General features: G+C 42.0%; 1 non-coding gene and 1 pseudogene across 1 annotated transcript; one reads left to right on the top strand and one right to left on the bottom strand.

Moving 5' to 3' along the window:
• The first annotated feature begins 2,767 nt into the window (after positions 1 to 2,767).
• On the top strand, positions 2,768 to 2,886 carry LOC123773135 (5S ribosomal RNA; annotated as a pseudogene).
• Positions 2,887 to 18,910: 16,024 nt separating this feature from the next.
• TRNAS-GCU (transfer RNA serine (anticodon GCU)) lies at positions 18,911 to 18,992 on the bottom strand. Its single transcript has one exon. It is a non-coding gene; the product is annotated as a tRNA-Ser (tRNA).
• Positions 18,993 to 22,482: the final 3,490 nt, after the last annotated feature.

The following is a 22,482-nucleotide window of genomic DNA, read 5'->3' as shown; positions in this document are numbered from 1 at the left end:
CTAGGAAATACTCGTAATCTGTCCACCTTAACAGGAATTCACTATAATATATTGTAAGAATCACCACTATCCACAGTTTTAAGGGCAGAGTCACTGAACCAATAAAAAATATATAATTAATATTCACCTGTTTACAAAAATTCATAGTTTTCATTCGCGGTTTTGTATGAAATTTTCTAATTGCATTTTTTTTCTTGTCTCGTTTTAATCTGTTTGTTCCATGTTTTCCTTTGTGCTCTAAAGATATTATTTTTGAAAAACTGGCGTAGGCTCCGACTTTGATTTTTTCATAATATTTTTTAAATCACTTTGGGAACATATTACTCACTCAAATAATTATTTTTTCTCATCATATTTCATATTCTATTAAATTTGCAATTTACCCATTTTATTTAATGATCAGAATCGAGCTATTAGCTCTTGCATACCGCCTTTCTAAAAGATTATTTTTTTCCTCTATTATGTCTACTACATGCATTTCGTTCTAACGCAAGCGTACACATCCCCAGGAAGCAACCTGTACCAGCCGTCTAACTCCCTAGTACCTATTTTCTGCTAGGTAAACAGGAGCATAAGGGTGAAACAAACTATGCCAATTTGTTTCTTCCTCGGCCGGGAATCGAACAAAGGGCTCTAAATACTGCGAATCCCGAGCGTCGTCCGCTCAGCCGCGAGGCCCTTAGAGTGTTATCGTGAATATATCTACGCTCTGCTCTTGTTCCCTGCGACCTGTCTGTCTGTCTATCCTGTCAGTATGCCTTTCCGTCTATATACAATATGCGCTCGTGTGTCTGTCGACCAGCTGTCCGCGCTCGTATGTGGAGCGCCTTGTCTAGTCCGCTTGTTCGAGGACCTCGCCTGCATTGGAGTTAATACCGAGAGTTTCCAGTATAGAGGCGCTCGATTAACAGTTACTAGCTCGCATTTTACGGTCGGGGCGCTAATTAATTTACAGGTGAGCGGCTGCAGGTTAATCTTCACAGCGACGTACAGGAGCTTTGATTGAAATTCTCTGTTACCTGCACATTACTGTTGATATTATCAATGTTTATTATCTTTTATTGATGTCAAAACATTTGCTTCTCTTTATTTGTTTAATTTTTTATATTTTTTTTACTCCTGATATTTTGCCTTTTTTGGTTTAAATTACGTCAAGGGATTTCAATTGTTGTTTCCAGATTGATGAGTACAACTGTGTGTACTCATCAAATTATACTCATCCGTTTGTGCTTGCTGAGTTGAGCTTGAGCTCTGTGTTCCAACCTCTCAACCATCAGTCAACTGGAGTACAGGTTCCTGAGCCTCTTAGGCTGAATCACATTTTCATTTGAAACTGTACATGGAGGCTTCTTAACTATAGCACTAGATAATGCATTTAAATTGTTAACTGCTCTAGGGCTGAAAGAAAATCTTTGTATCTGTGGCTCCTTTGGGAATTAAGTTTCCACCTTCGTCTCCTTGTTTCCCACATGGGCTAAATAGTTTGGCTTTACCCTGTCAGTACTTCTGAGAATTTTGTAGGTGGTGATCATGTCTCCCGCAACTATTCTGTCTTCCAGTGACGTGATGTACATTTCTAGTAGCAGTTCCTCCTCTTATTTATACATTTACAGCTGTAGGGTTAGTCTGGTGGCATACCTCTCTAGTTTCTTAAACATCATCTTGAGCTAGACTAGGTACGGACTCCATGCTGCAGCTGCATACTTCAGGATTAGGCTGACGTGTGTGGTAAACAAGGATCTGAATGATTCCTTATTTTGGTTATTGAGGGACGTTCTTATGTTGGCTAACCAAGCATATGTTTCAGATGATATCCTTTTAACTGGGTCTTTAGGAGACAGGTTTGTGTGATGTTAACCACCAGATCTTTCTCCTTCATTCTTGATATCCCTCATTCTTTATATCTTTCATTCTTGATATCTTTAAGTAACTTACTAATTTCCACCCCGAGTGATCAGGTCGTTCACCCCTAATTCACTCCTTCATCTGTGTTTTGTTGCCTCTCTTCCATGTTTCCTGTTCTACTGAGTTTGGTCTGGGTTAGATAATGAAATGCAAGAGAGAGAGAGAGAGAGAGAGAGAGAGAGAGAGAGAGAGAGAGAGAGAGAGAGAGAGAGAGAGAGAGAGAGAGAGAGAGAGAGAGAGAGAGAGAGAGAGAATGAGAGAGAGAGAGAGAGAGAGAGAGAGAGAGAGAGAGAGAGAGAGAGAGAGAGAGCGTGAGTGAGCAGTCGAAATTTGGAAGAGAGAGAGGGAGGTAGTAGGTGCATATTCACACTTTGGTAATAATTGTTTAAATAATATATCATTGAGGAGTCAAAATCTGTTATATGAACTTAAATGAGTGAGTGCATGAGTAGTTGTCAGTGCATGTGAATGAATGTGTATGTATGTGTGGCGGGCAAATAGGGATATTCATCTACTTTATTCACCTATTTGAGCCAGCAGATTCGAACATTTAGACCATGGATCCTTCGTTTCCATCTCCTAGTGGTCTAATGAATTGAATACCAACTTAATTACGTTATCATATGTATTAGATTAACAGCTGAATATACCCAGGAAGCGATCACTGACGAGCTCCTGTTCCCTGAATCATACCTGCGATCCTGTGGCAAGCCGATTGCCCTTTCAGCCGATGCCTTAGTTTACATAGCAGGAAATATGTACCGGGGAGGTAAATAACTGCTATGAGTTTGCATCCTGTGAATTGCCAATAGCTATGATACACACACACACACACACACACACACACACACACACACACACACACAACGGCCATACCACGTTGAGAACACCGCTTCTCGTCCTATCAGCGAAGTTAAGCAACGTTGGGTTTGGTTAGTACTTGGATAGGTGACCGCCTGGGAACACCAAATGCTGTTGGCAATAATGTTTGAGGGGGCCTCGTAGCCTGGTGGATAGCGCGCAGGATTCGTAATTCTGTGGCGCGGGTTCGATTCCCGCACGAGGCAGAAACAAATGGGCAAAGTTTCTTTCACCCTAAATGCCCCTGTTACCTAGCAGTAAATAGGTACCTGGGAGTTAGTCAGCTGTCACGGGCTGCTTCCTGGTGTGTGTGTGTGTGTGTGTGGTGTGGAAAAAAAAAAAGTAGTTAGTAAACAAGTTGATTGACAGTTGAGAGGCGGGCCGAAAGAGCAAAGCTCAACCCCCGTAAAAAACACAACTAGTAAACACACACACACACACACACACACAGGTAGGATTATAAATAGATACACCACCATCAAAACACGACAAAAATGAGAAAATAATCACCAATCAACAAAATGAGAATAAAAGAGTAATGATCCTGTGGCAGATTTCCTCTATTTTAAGCCTCGTTACCATTGGAATGGTAAATGTTAAAAGTAAATAAATTGTCCTTTGACACCTGGTTGAAAAAAAATAAAAAAATAAAAAAAAAGAGACACCAAAAGTAGGCCAACACCGAACGGAATTACCATTCAGTATCAAACAACAGTCAATAAAATCTCTGGTGTTTTTCCTACTCGCTTTGCGGTGTTTTATGGGGCAATGAGTGTGGTTGATGATGTCCGAGCATGGGGCAGTGTGTGTGGTTGATGATGCCCAAGGATGGGGCAGTGTGTGTGGTTGATGCCCAGGCATAGGACAGTGTGTGTGGTTGATGCCCAGGCATAGGGCAGTGTGTGTGGTTGATGATGTCCGAGCATGGGGCAGTGTGTGTGGTTGATGCCCAGGCATAGGGCAGTGTGTGTGGTTGATGCCCAGGCATAGGGCAGTGTGTGTGGTTGATGCTGCCCGAGCATGGGGCAGAGTGTGTGATTGATGATGCCCAAGGATGGGGCAGTGTGTGTGATTGATGCCCAAGCATGGGGCAGTGTGTGTGGTTGATGATGCCCGAGCATGGGGCAGAGTGTGTGATTGATGATGCCCAAGGATGGGGCAGTGTGTGTGATTGATGCCCAAGCATGGCGCAGTGTATTGATGATGCCCAAGCATGTGGCAGTGTGTGTATTGATGATGCCCAAGCATGGAGCAGTGTATTGATGAGACCCAAGCATGGGGCAGTGTGTGTGATTGATGATACCCAAGCATGGGGGCAGTGTGTGTATTGATGATACCCAAGCATGGGGCAGTATGTATATTGATGATGCCCAAGCATGGAGCAGTGTGTGTATTGATGATGCCCAAGCATAGGGGCAGTGTGTGTATTGATGATGCCCATACGCTCCCCAACACAACAAAAGAGGACCACAGAGAGGCATCCACAAGTCCCTCTTAACGCAATAACAAATAGACTCATCCAAGCCCATCCATCTCTTCAGCAACCGCCAGGAAGTGGAGGAGCTTCTTGTAGACGGACCCACAGATGGCCAAGCTGATCTTAACTCATAGTTCGTTACTCTCCTTAGTCGTCTGAACGTTGTTCGCTAGCCAGCCGGTCCCTTGTCCGGCTCGATACGCCACGCTACGCCAGCCAGCTGACGTCTCCTACGCACGTGGGTTCGAAACCCCTGTTCCCAAGGACCAGGTACGCCGTGCTGTGAATTTCACACTCTTTAATTTATTCCAAAGACGTTTTTCTCCTCCTTGCGGGAAGACTTTCGCCGAGAAAGCAAGGAAAAACAAGAGCTGTTATGGTTTGAAATCCGTAAACAAAATTATCGCAATTGTAGCGACATTAATATGTCATAAAATAAAGAAAACAGCCGTCGATTTTCCTTTTATTTCAACACCGTCGCTTCTTGAGTCATTCTTTGTTTCTCATGAATTGTAGAATTGTTGTAAAAAGAACACAGACGTTGGTAACACTGCCGACGGAAGCAAAGCTGACACCCTTAAATTTCACCCTGAAGGGATGGGGTTGGGGGCGTGACGTAGGGAGGGAGAGGGATAGGGATTGGGGGTGGGATGGGGAGGGATTGGGGGGGACAGAGAGAGGGAGGAAGTAAGAACAGGGATTCGATGTTAATGAAGGTGGTCGAGCATAGTGCCTCCGGCCCTGGCTAAGATTTAATGCGAGGTTCTGTTACAGGAAAAAGAGGGAGAGAGTGGGAAAAGAACAAGGGAGTGGGAGAGAGAGAGAGGGAGAGAGAGAGGGAGGGAGAAAGGGGAGTTAGAGACTGAAACAAGGTGCGTTGAGAGACGCTGCTCACCTGAGCAGCGTAACAAGGTGTTGTAGAGGAGTCGTGTAACTTAAGAATATGGCCAAGAGGCAGAATAGTGAGGAGCTAGGGTGTAGAGATTTCCAAGTGAGGAGCTGGGGTAGAAGAGGTAGAGGCCTGGAGAGAAGGCAGGTACGCTAGAATTGAAGCGTTTACATATATGAAGTGGAAGACATACAACAAAGCAGACAGCAGCTGCAGAACCAGGAATGAGAAGAGTAAGAATAGTGTTCGATAAGGAGGGAAGAGGATGACTTGCGGAACGGTAGAGACGAAAATAAACGAGAAATAGAAGAGAGGAGGCGAAAGGAGAAAGTGAAGAGAAGAGATGAGAGGAGAAAGTGAAGAGAGGCGACGAAAAGAAAAATAACAGAGATGGAATCAAGGCGACGTGACGGATTCGAACTTGAGGAAGAGAGGTATGCAAGGCCCATTTGGTACACACCTGCATTTTCAAGACGTCCAAAAAGGGAGAGAGAGACAGTATTATTTACGATACCAGAAAGGGCACGCTTACGTGCCCCTAGATAAAATATACCTCCTCTTACCCCCTCCTCCTCTTCCTCCCCCCCCCCTCTCCCCCTTCCTCTCCGCTTCCTTTTCTCTCACCTGTCACCCTTTTCTGTCCCATTTCGTGTATTTACTTCCCATTTCCCCTCTTCCAAACCCTACTATCAAGCGCCAAATGTCTGGCCTTGAACTCGTACAGACACACAAACTCTTACAGATATCTTGAGGTTATCTTGAGATGATTTCGGGGCTTAACGTCCCCGCGGCCCGGTCCTCGACTAGGCCTCCTTTTTTGTTACACACCCTGTGGTAGATGTCTAACTCACAGGTTAGGGAAACTCTGCTTTTTTGTTTCCTCCTCCACCTGGGGATCGAACCCGTATACTTAGGACTACGAACCCCGAGCTCTGTCCACTCAGCTGTCATGCCCTTAGACCTAGACACTTGTAGCATGAATTCATCCATGTCCTCATAAGTAGATAAGTTGAAACACTCACCCACAGTTGTATTCAGACACACATGATGTGGACATTTGAAAATAAAGACCTTAACTACATTGATATTAAAGAGAAAAACCTGCAGGAGCTGTGAGAAGGATTCGAACTTATGCGCTGGGTTTTCCCAGGCACACGATCTAGACCACTAGGTACCCGACATGGGCAAAAGGATTGCAACCTGGAGTTCTACTGAACACAAGAGGGAATACATAGCTTCAGTGGATTGGGGGTGGGGGGGGGTGGGGGAGGGATGAGTTGATTATAAAATAAAGTGGAAGGGTCGGTAGGGAGAATAGAAAAGGGGGGAGGGACAGGTAGATATAAAAGTGAGGAATAATTTTAACGATAGAGCAGATTATTGGGGGAAATAGAGCCATAACAAAGACTCTATTACTGTGTCACCACTACATCATGTGTCTATATCTTCCCCCCCCCCCACCTGCTCATTCCCTTCTCTCTCTCTCTCTCTCTCTCTCTCTCTCTCTCTTCTCTCTCTCTCTCTCTCTCTCTCTCTCTCTCTCTCTCTCTCTCTCTCTCTCTCTCTCTCTCTCTCTTATCTTCTCTTCTCTTCCCTCTCCTCTTCTTACCCAACTGTTTCTTAATCCCATTTCAACTCTCTACGTCTGTCTTAATGGTCCTTATCTTAATTTAAATAAAAAAAAACATCGTTATTATTATTCTACGTCTCAACCATTTCTTCCACTCTTTCACAGTCATTATCCTTCTCTCCCTTCCCCAGCGCCTATCCTCCCCCCCTCCTTATTCTCTTCTTCCCATCCCTTCTATCCCTCCCTCCCTCCCTCCCTTCCCTCTTCGTGTAGCGACATATGGTGATCGGGGGCATGTTAAGGCGTTCTGAGACACAGTACACCATCTCGAAGCCTTTTTTCTTCTCCACCTCAAACACTCTCTTTGCTGCTCCAACTACCATCTAAGACACTACCAACTACCATTTAAGACAGCAACTGCTGTGATCGCCATTTACATATCTATTACCGAAACAACTGTTATCTATATATATACTCATCTCTACAACCATAGTGATTGTTACTGAATCACGATCACTATCAACAATATCCCTACAAATGCCAGCATCATTTCCCAAAAAGCCCGTCGGTGTAATTGCCGACAGCACAACCATCTTCACATGTACCACTGCAAATATCAGCACCACCTACAAAATTATCATCAACACCTGTACAAATACCACCATCAACACCTTCAAAAACACCAACGCCACCTTCACAAACACCACAATCTTCAAAAAACACCAACACCAATTGCAAAAATACAAACACCACCACATACACAAACCCCCAAAACCCCCTACAAAAAAACCCACCCCCCACCACCTACAAAAACCCCAACACCCCCACCTACAAAAATCCAAACACCACCTAAATAAAACCAAACACTTCCACGTACAAAAACCCAACACCCCCACCTACAAAAACCCCAACACCACCTAAAAAACACATCACCACCTACACACACACCATCATTACCATAACATCACTTAAATTCCCACTTGTTTTACCCACATTCGGAGTGAACAGGATTTTCAGCTGTTATGCTGCCATATACCCTGAGCCACGACTTACATGCATACAGGAAGTTGAGATTCAGAGCGATGGTAATCAGCACCAATTACTGTTCTTTGAGAGGGAATGAGAGTGGAGAAGAGGAGAAGAGGAGGAGAAGAGAGTAGGAAGACAGGATGTGTGAAAGAGAGCCGAAGAGAGCAGTGAGTGGTGATTAAGACTGGAGATACGAAAAATATATTCATAACAGTAATGAGATTTAAGGTGAGAGGTAAGCAAGAGAGAGAGAGAGAGAGAGAGAGAGAGAGAGAGAGAGAGAGAGAGAGAGAGAGAGAGAGAGAGAGAGAGAGAGAAGAGAGAAACAGGTACCTGAGATTTAGTTCCAACGGAATGCAGACTAGGAATGGTTACTAGTTGACCTAGAAGAAATAGACACACGCGCGCACGCGCGGGCATACACACACACACAAACACACACACATCATCCATGGGGCTCATTGACTCCCCATCTTGCAAAAAAAAATACACAGAGACTCGTAAAGGTGCAGACGTTTGCAACGAGACTCGTTCCAGAGCTGCGAGAGATGAAGTGTGAAGAGAGACTGAAGGAACTAAACCTGACGACGTCAGAAAGAAGGAGGAAGGGAGGTTTGGACACGATACAGACGTATAGAATACTTATAGGAATTTACAGGTGTAAAAAGAGGAAATGTTTACAATGAATATCCATAGAACAAGGGGCAAGGATGGAAGCGTGAAACTCAGGTGTGTCATAGAGATGTTAGAAAGTTTTCATTTAGCGAAAGGGTAGTGAGTAAATAGAATGACCTAAAGGAGCAGGTTATAATAGGAAATTCCAATGAAAACATTCAAAAGCAGGTATGAAAGGGAAATAGGTCAGGCGTCATTGCATTAGACAACTCACGGCTAGAAAAGTAGGGTCAAGGAGCAAGAGCTCAATCCTGCAGGCACCATCATAGATATAGCCAAATAGGCTCAGGAACCTGTGCCCCAGTTGATTGACATTTAAGCGGCGGGGCCAAAGAGCCGAAACTAGACCCCCCTCGCAAGCACAACTAGTTTAGTACACTCATTGAGTCACTCGCCCCTGTGACAAAACTCGAGGATTGACTGGGCACTAATCCATAACTGTTCGCCCCTGTTTACCCACCAGTAATTGAGTCCTTGAGACAATATTCCACGAGAATAACTAGTATGGCAAGGCTTACCATGAGCAATGGGAAGGGAAAGCTCTCAGCCTACTAACAGGAATCAGAAAGCATCTACTCCTGTACCCACCTGTGAGAGAGAGATAGAGAGAGAGAGAGAGAGAGAGAGAGAGAGATAGAGAGAGAGAGAGAGAGAGACAGACAGACAGACAGAGAGAGAGAGAGAGAGAGAGAGAGAGAGAGAGAGAGAGAGAGAGAGAGAGAGAGACAGACAGACAGACAGAGAGAGAGAGAGAGAGAGAGAGAGAGAGAGAGAGAGAGAGAGAGAGAGAGAGAGAGACAGACAGACAGACAGACAGACAGAGAGAGAGAGAGAGAGAGAGAGAGAGAGAGAGAGAGAGAGAGAGAGAGAGAGAGAGAGAGAGAGAGAGGAGGGGCAGGGATTGGGGTGGAGTCAAGCAAAAAATCATGAGAGTGCAAAGCTTGTTTTTTTCCCCTGGTGTTGACGTTGTTCCAGATGGCGCGGTGGTGTCTGGTTGCCGTCTCGGCTCTGCGTGGGGTAGTGACGCTCTGCTGTTTACTGCGCCTGGCAGGCAACTGCTTGCTCCTTATCCTACTGCTTGCAGGCAACTGTTTGTTCCTTGTTCAACTGCTCGCAGGCAACTGCTTGCTCCTTATTCTACTGCTTGCAGGCAACTGCTTGCTCCTTGTCCCACTGCTCGCAGGCAACTGCTTGCTCCTTATCCTACTGCTCGCAGGCAACTGCTTGCTCCTTATCCTACTGCTCGCAGGCAGCTGCTAGCTCCTTGTTCCACTGCTCGCAGGCAACTGCTTGCTCCTTATCCTACTGCTTGCAGGCAACTGCTTGCTCCTTGTCCCACTGCTCGCAGGCAACTGTTTGTTCCTTGTTCAACTGCTCGCAGGCAACTGCTTGCTCCTTATCCTACTGCTTGCAGGCAACTGCTTGCTCCTTGTCCCACTGCTCGCAGGCAACTGCTTGCTCCTTATCCTACTGCTCGCAGGCAACTGCTTGCTCCTTATCCTACTGCTCGCAGGCAGCTGCTTGCTCCTTGTTCCACTGTTCGCAGGCAACTGCTTGCTCCTTACCCTACTGTTTGCAGGCAACTGTTTGTTCCTTGTTCAACGGCAACTGTTTGTTCCTTGTTCAACTGCTCGCAGGCAACTGCTTGTTCCTTGTTCCACTGCTCACTGGCAACTGCTTGTTCCTTGTTCCACTGCTCGCAGGCAACTGCTTGTTCCTTGTCTCACTGCTCACAGGCAACTGATTGTTCCTTGTTCCACTGCTCGCAGGCAACTGCTTGTTCCTTGTCTCACTGCTCACAGGCAACTGCTTGTTCCTTGCCTTAGTGTCAGGCATGTTTCCCATGGTGCCTTGCGGCAGTGGTTTGGCCAAAGTCGTTAGTTGTATTTCAGATATAAAAACCAAATTCTAGATTTTTATTCATGAATGTACATTTATGGATAAAGAAGGAAGTTATAATAAGTTCATAACTTGTAATCATTATCAAAATAAATATGTTGGATAAACGATTATTTTTGAATATCTCTGAAGTCAAAATATATTGAATATTCTGAAGTTGTATTATTAAATACGAAAGTACTTAAGGAAATTCTCGTTTGAATAACTCCTTTGTGGTCTGACACTGTCATATGGCTTGTGGCCACGTCTGTGGTAGAAAATAACAATAATAATAAAAAAACTGTCATATATATATATATATATATATATATATATATATATATATATATATATATATATATATATATATATATATATATACACTTTTGCCAGTTATGTTTTGAAAATATTGGTCAGAGGGTTGATTGGCAAGCTGAATATTTAATGTAAATAAAGGGAGGGATCCTGGTCGTATTTGACCTTTTACCATGAAGAAAAGTGAACAGCGAATGTTTGATGCATTCGTTTGATGGAGATTAATTACAAAGAAAACCTAAGTTCGGGCTTGAACTACTTGTGCAGAATGTATAGTAAAATTTGCCTGAAACAAATAGGGTGGACATATATATCCCTTCAAAAGGAGGGGTTGCTTCAGAATCATACTCAGTGTTGACCAGATCACACACTAGAAATTGAAGGGACGACGAACGTTTCGGTCCGTCCTGGACCATTCTCAAGTCGATTGTATCAAGTCGATTGAGACAATCGACTTGAGAATGGTCCAGGACGGACCGAAACGTCGTCGTCCCTTCAATTTCTAGTGTGTGGTCTGGTCAACATACTTCAGTCCACGTTATTGTGACTCATCGCCTGCATTCTCAGTGTCATATGTTGTCCACTCTAAGGCTTTTTTTACCCCCTGTATAAGAGCCATTTCTTGCCTGGAGGCATTCTTATTGGCACGAAATGTGGATCCTTGTGTCGGAACATGTATTACTCTTGCCTACAATTTGAGAAGTGACAGAATATCTCTCTGTATATTGTTAAACATGTCATTATCCCCATTTATATTTATTTTCATCTTCTGATAACTCCGAAGAATTCGTGGTGTTAATTTAATATTTTACAGAAACAAGGAACACAACAAGGTGAAGATCAAACACATGGCACAAAATAGCCCTCTGTTTTAAAATATTTGAGGGAGATTAACACTGAAGGAGCTTTTAGGTTTAACAATGAGCTTATTAATTAATAAAAGCTAACATCCTACTCTTTGTGTTCCTAAAATGCAATTGAATTTAACGGGCTTAAAATGCATATGAACACGAGGACAAATTACTTGCATATTAATACAGCAAAACTATATCCATCTTGAGGTTATCTTGAGATGATTTCGGGGCTTAGTGTCCTTGCGGCCCGATCTCGAACAGGCCTTCTTTATGTTACACCCCCCCCCCCAGGAAGCAGCCCGTAGCAGCTGTCTAGCTCCCAGGTACCTATTTACTGCTAGGTGAAAAGGGGCTTCAGGGTGAAAGAAACTCAACCCATTGGTTTCAGCCTCCATCGGGTATCCGGAGCCTCAGGACTACGAATCCGAAACGTTGTTTAATTACTAAACCATAACACTGGAACATTGGTCCCTCGCCCCCCCCCCCTCCCTCCGAGTTCCCCACTGGACCTCAGAGGGCCCTGGATAGACCCCAGAGGACTCCCGATAGACTGCAGGCATAACCCAGGACCTCAGGTGCTGAGCCATTTAGAAATCAGTCTAAACTTATGCTGTATAAAATGGCTAACATCTTATTACTATGGATAAATTACCTGAACGCCTTGCACTGTATTTTGCTTCCAGTAGATAAACGGCATATGAGATTTAGAAGCAAGTACCTTATTGTGAAGACTAGTAATAACGAATATGAGCTTCCCCTGTGACCCTTTAATAAATCCATAGTTAAAACAATTCAGTATTAGCGAAAAGATCTTCCATTATTGTATTATGATTGACAGTAAATACATAGCTATTGAACTGGAACAATCTCTCTAACTAGCTGACATTGTAATGTAAGTTGTGCAGGATGTAATTGTTAACGAATCAGACCTCCACGGATCTTATTTAAGACCCCTTCCGTAATCCTTTTTTGCGCTACCTCTCACAAGATGTGTATAGAGTGCACAATAAACTAGCTGTCTTCGCCTGCAACAATAAAATCATATATACCCCACGAAGATAACCTATCTTACAAAGTTGCCATAACGAGTGTCCCTCATGCCTATATGTGACCTTCCTGACCTTCCCACCGCCAGTGAGGGGTCAGGTCTTCAGCTACAAAATGCAAAATTTTAGCAAAACTCTCCAAATCATTCGTCAGATCAGTGGTAATATGTTTAACGCAAAGGATACGCCTCGACCCCCAAACTAAATCAATGAGTGGAACCCCCTTACATTTTCAACATTACCATCCAGTCAATAATACACCAAGTTGGACTCTGCATAGAGCAATGCAACTCTGCAACTTAGAAACATAGACCTTGATATAATATTAACAGCCATGGAAGATAAGGAAGGAGAGAAGTTATACCCAAATCAGGTATTGATATATTCAAGTATTAAAGGTTTCCGATATCAAAGTCCTAAGCAACTACTGTATGAGTTATACAACCAAAAGGAACACTTGTTTTTATAGGTTCAAATGTCAACAATTGGGATACAAATGTAAAGCTGTAACTTGTCTTCACTCTAGTGAGAGATTACTTGTATTATACAGTGCAGTTTGCATCACAGAGCTTCAAATTGGATATCAATTACCTTGAAAATGTAGGAATATGTTGGCCTCAGGAATTTCATACGATAACAGATCGCGATTTAAGCTCCACTTACCTGAAAGACTTTGAATTATAGGCGACACATGTGTGTAAATAGTAATGAATTTGAATATGTGTAGAAGCTAATAATTTAAGAAGCAATTGATATACATTTCAATTACTGCCCCACATGAATGAGTATTGAGATGCGTAATAAATGAGCTAAACTGAATGTATCACACACACACACACACACACACACACACACACACACACACACACACACACACACACACACACACACACACACACACACACACTGCAACGTGCGTTTCTGCTTCTCCCCACATCATCATCCTCTCTATCAGCCACACATTCCCCGGTTCCACCTGCCCCTCTCAACAAACACGCCAAACACACTTCTCCCAACTCAATGTTCCCTGAGCGGGAAAGTTATGTCTTCCAACCACGGCAGCTGTAGTCTATTATTGAGGATCCCAGGATTTGTTGATGTGTCTGGCATCTGGCAACTGTGAAGACCACTAAGCCAATGACTTGTCATTGGCTTAGAAATAGATGAAAGTATCCTAAGAGCATGACTGTTGCTATCAACGAGAAGCTTTTGTAACAAGGTTGAAGAGGGAGTTTAGAGAGCCGAACCTCTGCTATTTACGCTTTGGTGAATAAAAGACCTTTTATGGATGAATGTAAACAGTTATTGCTATGAAATAATGACCGCTGTTGTTTCTCAATTAAAAAGGTGTGTTTGTACGAGGCTGGTGTTGTTGAATGAGGAAGGCTGTCGTTAGTGAATGAATGAATGTTTTGGTTTGTGAATGAAGAGTGCTCTTATTGAAAGTTGCCTCATCATGTTCTCTACTGTAATTTGCTGCCTGGCCACGTGACAGGATCTTTGTTAGTGAAAGAATGTTGCCTGTTGGTGAATGAAGAAACTTGTTTCTAGTGTGTCCACTGAGATGTTAAAGGTGAATGAACTGGGTTAATGTTGGTGAATAAATAAAGTTCTTTTTCGTGAATAAATTGGTGTTTGTTTTGGTGAATGAAGGGGAAGATGAGAACGATTTAACATATTTTTTTTCTCTGAAGTTTTCGTGTCCCATTTCACTGCAACACAAGAAAGTGTTTTAATACCAAACAGAGAACCATTTCAGAGCCACAAAGAGAAGCATTTGGGCAACAGAGAGTAGAATTTCAGTGCCCACAGAGAAATGTTTTAGTGTCACACACAAGTATTTCATTGATACACAGAGAAATATAATTCAGTGCCCTACACACAGAAGTAATTCTGACTAGAACCAAATTCCCAAAATATAAATCCCCCTCTCTCCCCCCCCCCCTCCCTGAACAAGGTTTCAGTCTTATTTCGTAAATTTACGAAACTGACAAAACGTCAATTTTGTTTTAACACACTGCATTGTCAGCTGGTAGCGCAAAAATGTAGCTTCCTACGTCTCTCTCCTTATTCTTCTTTATCTCCTGCTTCTTGATAATCACTTGCATCTTTATTCTATTTTTCTCTTCGTCGTCAACGTCTGCTTCGGGTTGTTCTATTTATGATGTCTGCTGCTCTGATGCAGTTGGATATCAATCTCTGCACAGTTGGATGAGGTCTTCGAACAGTAAATGCAATGTAAGTGATTTCTTAAAACTACAATTCAAAGTAATAAAATCAATTTAATAAATAAATCACCGTATAAAATATTCAATTTTGGGTGGCAGGAGAAAATACTAGAGTTCAAGGAGAGTCTTCAATATTTTCTCTTTGAACACATTTTATTCTCTCTCTCTCTCTCTCTCTCTCTCTCTCTCTCTCTCTCTCTCTCTCTCTCTCTCTCTCTCTCTCTCTCTCTCTCTCTCTCTCTCTCTCTTTCAATTTTAGGTGTCGGGAGTAAAGATCGACCCGGATTCCATCTCTCTCTTTTTCTCTATTTGTGTGTTTGTACCTGTTTTTACCTTTATCCAACTCTCTGCCTCTTCTCAATTTTATCTCTGACCCTTCTTATTTTAACTCAAGACTCTCTTCTCACCGATTTGTACCTTATTGGTTATCTTGAGGTTATCTTGAGATGATTTCGGGGCTTAGTATCCCGGCGGCCCGGTCCTCGACCAGGCCTCCACCCCCAGGAAGCAGCCCGTAGCAGCTATCTAACTCCCAGGTTCCTATTTACTGCTAGGTAACAGGAGCATCAGGGCGAAATAAACATTTTGCCCATTTTTCTCTGCCTCCACCGGAGATCGAACCCGGAACCTCAGGACTACGAATTCGAAGCGCTGTCCACCCAGCTGTCAGGCGTCCATGCCTAAACGTGTGTTTGGGACGTGTGGCACTGGTGGATGAGGCTCAAGGTGAGGACCTCCTATCACTCCAAGCCACTATGGGGAGCTGACGACGTTAAAATTAGTTTTTACTACTATTAACATAGTATGACCAGTAGAAAAATGCATGTTAGTTTTCCCAAGATCAGTGCATAGCGTTTTATAATATTTATTTTTGGTTACATTTTGTTTTTCAAGGGTTTGATTAGTGCCAGATTCATCGTGGATTTCAGGGGTGGGGGTGGGGGGTCACTTTGGCATAGTGTTATGTGGTACTCGTTTGAATGGTGTAAACCCCAATCCAGCAGAGTTAAGTACGTACTCAACAGTAACTATTGTGAGAACTTAGTGAGGCTTGATGTCCAGAAAACTTGTGAAAGATAATTTAATTAGCTTTTACGTAGCAATGCAAAATCAAATACTGTATATATATATATATATATATATATATATATATATATATATATATATATATATATATATATATATATATATATATCTTATTGTGCATTGTCTAATCATCCTGTGAACAGTAGCACAAATGAATTGCAGAAGACATAAAAGGTATTAATAGGACTTGAGCAGATAATTAACACTAGAGTAGGCAATTTATCAGTCCAACTTTTAATTAATATTAATGACTGTAAAATACCTTCTTGCACTGCAAATGTTGTGTATCAATATATTTTTACACATTGGAGAAGAGTCCTTTTGTTCATATTTAATAAAAATATTTTGTAATATTGAATATTATTGGGTATTAGTAGTGTTCCTGTTAATTATTTAATCTAATCTCCTTATATTTTCATTTAGAAGTTTTCCTTAATATAATATAATCGAGATAGGAAAACAGTGTCTGAATTTAAGATAAATTAAAATTTATGATAAAAAGATTTCATTCAAAGTGTTTTTTTTTCGTTAAACAGATAAATGTTCATACAGATTGATATGAATAATCTATTGCGAGTCTCTTCTTTACCACGGATATCTATTTACTTTCTGTGTGAACAGTCTGAATTAGGTGAAATTCGATCTCTGGAATCAAACCAGAGATCTCCGATTGGGAGTCGAGAAAAAAACCAACTGAACTACCAGACCCAGCAATCATACAGGCTTAACAGCCACCTCATGTAAAGTCTGTGCACAAGGTTCATTTTTATAATTGATAAATAAGATAAGTCAGTTTTGGCTTTAAACTCTTTAAAACTGTTTAAATATATTTTTTCCTCCATCATCTTTGGGAATAATAAGCTCTCCTTTCATAGGAAACCTTCAGCTTCCACAACCTTGGCTTCAACAACCTTGACCTTCACATCCTTTGTATTCACAGACCGGACTTTTACTTTCACCATCTCTTAAACCATAATTGATTTCATTCTTACAATCTATTCATTCCAATCCACTGATTTCTTCTGAAATATATCGCTGTCCAAAGGCTGTCCGTCAAACCAATCACCAATGAAGTTTAAGTTATAAAGTTTCCTATCTCTTTGTCTCCGGTTATAGTCTATTAACTCATGGCTCATTCACCTAGAATGGTGGATCAACTGATGCATGTTGCACGGAATCTTTGGATCAGGGGGAAGGAAACAGGCCTCTATGCCTCATGTCTCTTGGTTGGACTTGGGTATATTTTCTTTGATCCATTACTGGGGACTGGGAATATACTCTATATATTATTTGCAATTGATCTTTGACTTTTAAACTATGTAAACTTTGACTTTCTGAGTCAGATGTGAAGACAGAGAGACCAAAAGTTTGACAAATACAGACAGACAGAGAGGCAGAAATCTGGTCAACAAACATAAACAAAAACGACCTCTTTAATGGTCCTGGATTTGCATAGCACATCTGTGTCGTCGCTTCTATCTCCAGTTCTCGCCCAGAGACCATCTACACCAGCTCTCTACACTCAGTTTGTCTGATATAACCTTGGTGTCCCGGAGCAATTTGTTTTCACAAACTTACACACACAGACACAGACACAGACACACACACACACACACACACACGCTCTGGAATGTACTTGATAGAATTATAAATATGAGAATAAGCGAGCGGCTCGCTATATTGAATATAATTCAATATAGCGAGTCAGACAAGCCCTGACAATCTGTATAACAAGAATTCTGAGACTGGAATTCTTCCTGGGAGCAAAAAAAAAAAAATTAAAATCTCGTCAGATATTGACCGTCTTCCTCGTGCCCGGGATGGAATTGTCTTCGACATCACGCCCGCTTTTTCTCGGTAGCAGCAGCGATTATTTGTGCTCGCGAAGTCGTACCACTTATATCTCCTGCTGTGGCCAGTAGTATAGAGGAAATTGCGGAAGAATCGCTCCAGTTCGCCGTTATTGTTCGGGTGAAATTGGGTGAGATTTCGCTGACAATCGTTAACTTCTCTTCAGATTTTTAGTGAGAGAGAGAGTGGGAGTGAGTGGGAGAGTGCGTGTGGAAGAGAGAGAGTGGGAGTGAGTGGGAGAGTGCGTGTGGAAGAGAGAGAGAGAGATTGTGAGAAGGAGCAAGATAAACAATATGATGGGTTAGCAGAGAAGAAAGAGTAGAGATTTGGAAGGGCTTTGTGGAATTTTTTTTCTGTTGTCAGGGTTTGAGAAAGTGGGATCTGAGGCGTAACTTCTATATTTTGCCAATAGTCAGAGAAAGGTGAAAGATTGTTTGTTTAATGCAGGCGATGAGTCACAATAACGTGGCTGAAGTATGTTGACCAGACCACACACTAGAAATTGAAGGGACGACGACGTTTCGGTCCGTCCTGGACCATTCTCAAGTCGATTGTCAATCGACTTGAGAATGGTCCAGGACGGACCGAAACGTCGTCGTCCCTTCAATTTCTAGTGTGTGGTCTGGTCAACATTGTTTGTTTAATATTGTTTTAGGGAAATTACTTAGTTCGGTAATTTGTCGGTAAAATTGTGATATTACATTCGTCGTTTTTCATTTCCTCTCCTTTTTAGTTTAAGAAGCTGCTTGTATGTGAATGGACGCAACTAGTGCTTACGGGGGATGGGTTTCAGCTCTGTGGTCCCGCCTCTTAACTGTCAGCAATCTGGTGTAAACGTTCTTGAGTTTCTTCAGCTATGTCATTTCTGCTTTTGAAAATGTGCATAGAGCACATTTGCCCTCTTTGCACAAAAATGTGCCTTCATCCTCCACCACATTATTAGTGCCTTTCGATCGACTTGAGAATGGTCCAGGACGGACCGAAACGTCATCGTCCCTTCACCTTCTAGTGTGTGGTCTGGTCAACATTGAGAGCTGGTTCGGGCTGCTTCCTGGATGTGTGTGTACTTACACACACAATTAGGTAAATTGTTGTGTGTGTGTGTGTGTGTGTGTGTGTGTGTGTGTGTGTGTGTGTGTGTGTGTGTGTGTGTGTGTGTGTACTCACCTATTTGTTCTTGCGGGGCTTCAGCTTCCGCTGTTTGGTCCCGTCTCTCAACTGTCAATCTGATAAAAAAAATTACCTGCGACGAGGATGGGATTCGAACCCACGCAGGGAGACCCTATTGGATTAGCAGTCCAACGCCTTAACCACTCGGCCACCTCGTCTGAATGTGTACGCGTGTATGTGTTCATTTTCTCTACCACAGACATGGCTATACATCTACAATGTTCAACAAAAAATCCTTGGGGTTTAAGATTCATATAAATACATGTTCTAGTGTTTTCAGGTATTGGATATTGACAACCAAATTCCACGTTAAGACGATAGACTTAAGCTCTGGGAACCACGTTTTGATTACAGTGATGGAGATGTTTTGTATGTGAAAATGGTTACAGTGATAGTGGGATATGGAACGAGTATGTTTGAGTGGAGATAGGGAGAGTATGTGGTACTTTGGAAGGAATGATGTGGAGATGTTTATAGTGAAAGTATTGTGAAAAAGGTTACAATGATGAGGCGATGAGTGATGGAATACTCATAGCATTTTATTTGATCATGGAATTCATCATTCATTCACTGATCATGGGATTCATTCATCAAGTTTGCAGATGAAATGCATCGGAATACAAATAGGTGAGTGATGGAGAAGGGTGAATGTTGGAAGAGAAAGAGAGGGGGTGAAATTGGGAGGAAAAGATATGGAACTGTGTGTGTGGGAGAGGCTGGGTCAGTGGGAAGACCCGAGTACCGCCGGGTACCTCATTTTATACCCCATATAACAAAAATAAAGCCCCACACAAGGAAGAATATTAAGATGGTGACAATGGGCTTGAAGTTTCCTCGCTTTATTATGGCTTAATTATTACATCCTCTTTTCCAGTTCATGTTTTGTGTTGTGTTAATGCTCAGTGGGGGATTTAATTACCTTTCCATGAATGTTGTTGAGTTACGGGGGAGTGGCAGGGATTTTTTGGTCAATTTTATTTGTTATGCCAACCATTAGTGTCTTAGACCCTTTGTTCTTGATACTAAGGAAATTCTAACATGATTTCTTCGTAATGTTGAATGAGCAGCGCCGCATCTTTTGCTCAGTAAGGGCTACGTAGCTTGAGGTAACTTGAAGCGGGATTCATCAAGCACTTAAGTGTCCACTTAGGAGATAGGTATCTCTTAAGTCAATTTTGTTGGTTTGGTCTGAATTTACTGCTCTAAGGCGCTACGAGGTCTTACCTAATAGACGACCTCGTATCGTTTCTGACATCGTAAATTGTTTAATAAATTAAAACTACGACTGGTTGGGGTATAAATACGAGCTGCAAGCATGGGCTGAGAGGTATATATATATATATATATATATATATATATATATATATATATATATATATATATATATATATATATATATATATATATATATATATATATGTCGTACCTAGTAGCCAGAACGCACTTCTCAGCCTACTATGCAAGGCCCAATTTGCCTAATAAGCCAAGTTTTCATGAATTAATTGTTTTTCGACTACCTAACCTACCTAACCTATAAAGATAGGTTAGGTTAGGTTAGGTAGGGTTGGTTGGGTTCGGTCATATATCTACGTTAATTTTAACTCCAATAAAAAAAAAATGACCTCATACATAATGAAATAGGTAGCTTTATCATTTTATAAGAAAAAAATTAGAGAAAATATATTAATTCAGGAAAACTTGGCTTATTAGGCAAATCGGGCCTTGCATAGTCGGCTCAGAAGTACGTTCTGGCTACTAGGTACGACATATATATATATGTATATATATATATATATATATATATATATATATATATATATATATATATATATATATATATATATATATATATATATATATATATGTATATATATATATAATCTCTGAGGAATGATGGTAGTATTCTGGCCACTTTATCTATTTCCTTTCATATATAAATACTGGAATAATTGTTATTGTGTTGATAGAACTGGAAATTCTTTACATTTTGAAATGAAATCCTGTGCCGAGCAAAGCTCAAACAATTAAAGGTCAGCGTATAATCTCCAACTCCCTGAAGGGGTAAAAGTCTATCATTCTCTCACACGCTGACAGAACGCAGAAAGGCATTCAACACACCTGGATTGAACACGTTTTAGTCAGGTGGAGAAACACTAACAGTGAATCCCTTGCCAATACTCTGTAATATACAGATGATGACCTTGAGGTTACCTTGAGGTGCTTCCGGGGCTTAGCGTCCCCGAGGCCCGGTCGTTTTTATTGCTTAAATAAAACTGTGCTGTGTACTCAGTCCAGGCATAAAACAGTGCTGTGTACTCAGTCCAGGCATATTAACGGGTCAACCAGGCTGTTGGACGCGGCTGCTCGCAGCCTGACGTACGAATCACAGCCTGGTTGATCAGGTATCCTTTGAAGATGCTTATCCAGTTCTCTCTTGAGCACTGTGAGGGGTCGGCCAGTTAGGCCCCGTATGTGTAGTGGAAGCGTGTTGAACAGCCTCGGGCCTCTGATGTTGATAGTTCTCTCTTGAACTCTGTGTGGGTCAGCCAGCTATGCCCCTTATGTGTAGTAGAAGCGTGTTGAACAGTCTCGGGCCTCTGATGTTGATAGTTCTCTCTTGAACACTGTGAGGGGTCGGCCAGTTATGTTCCTTATGTGTAGTGGAAAGCGTGTTGAACAGTCTCGGGCCTCTGATGTTGATAGTTCTTTCTTGAACACTGTGTGGGGTCGGCCAGTTATGTCCCTTATGTGTAGTGAAAACGTGTTGAACAGTCTCGGGCCTCTGATGTTGATAGCGTTCTCTCCCAGAATACCTATTGCCCCTTTGCTTTTCAACGGGGTTAATTCTGCACATCCTGCCATGCCTTCTGGTCTCTTGTGATGTTATTTCTGTGTGCAGGTTTGGGACTATCCCCCTCTACTGTTTTCCACGTGTAAATTGTTATGTATCTCTTCCACCTGCGCTCAAGGGAATACAGATTTAGACTCTTTAGTTGGTCCCAGTAGTTTAGATGTTTTACTGAGTGGATTCTAGCGTTAAACGATATCTGCACGCTCTTCGGGTCAGCAATCTCTCAAGCTTTGAAAGGGGGCTGTCATTGTGCAGCAGTACTCAATTCTAGAGAGCACTAGCGTCTTGAAAAGTATCATCATCGGTACTGTAACGAAATGAGTCACAGTAACGTGACTGAATATATGATGACTGAAGTACACACCAGAAGATAATGAGACGACGACGTTTCGGTCCGTCCTGGACCCTTATCAAGACAATCGACTTGATAATGGTCCGAGACGGACCGAAACGTTGACGTCTCCTCTTCTTCTTGTGTATGGTTTTGATCTTCACTATGTACTATACAATTTATGCAACAGGTATTTATGGATTTCAATTTAATGTGATTACAGAAACCACTATGACCATTGGCTGTATATAAGATACAATATACTGGTACGTATATCGATGTATAAGACTATTTGAACTTCCTATGGGGTTTTTAGTCACAAATTGAAGTATATCAGGATGCCTCTGATATAATATTTTATTTTCTTACCCCCCTCTCCTATCCCTCCACGTGCCTCTTCCTTTCACGTTCATGTTTATCCCTCTCCGCCTCTTTCTCTCCACCTCTCTAACTTCCTCCCTCCCAA

The sequence above is a fragment of the Procambarus clarkii genome, chromosome 14, assembly GCF_040958095.1.
Source record: "Procambarus clarkii isolate CNS0578487 chromosome 14, FALCON_Pclarkii_2.0, whole genome shotgun sequence".
Lineage (NCBI taxonomy): Eukaryota > Metazoa > Arthropoda > Malacostraca > Decapoda > Cambaridae > Procambarus > Procambarus clarkii.
Note: the sequence above shows the minus strand (reverse complement) of the source record. Positions and strands in the feature narration are given on the sequence as shown.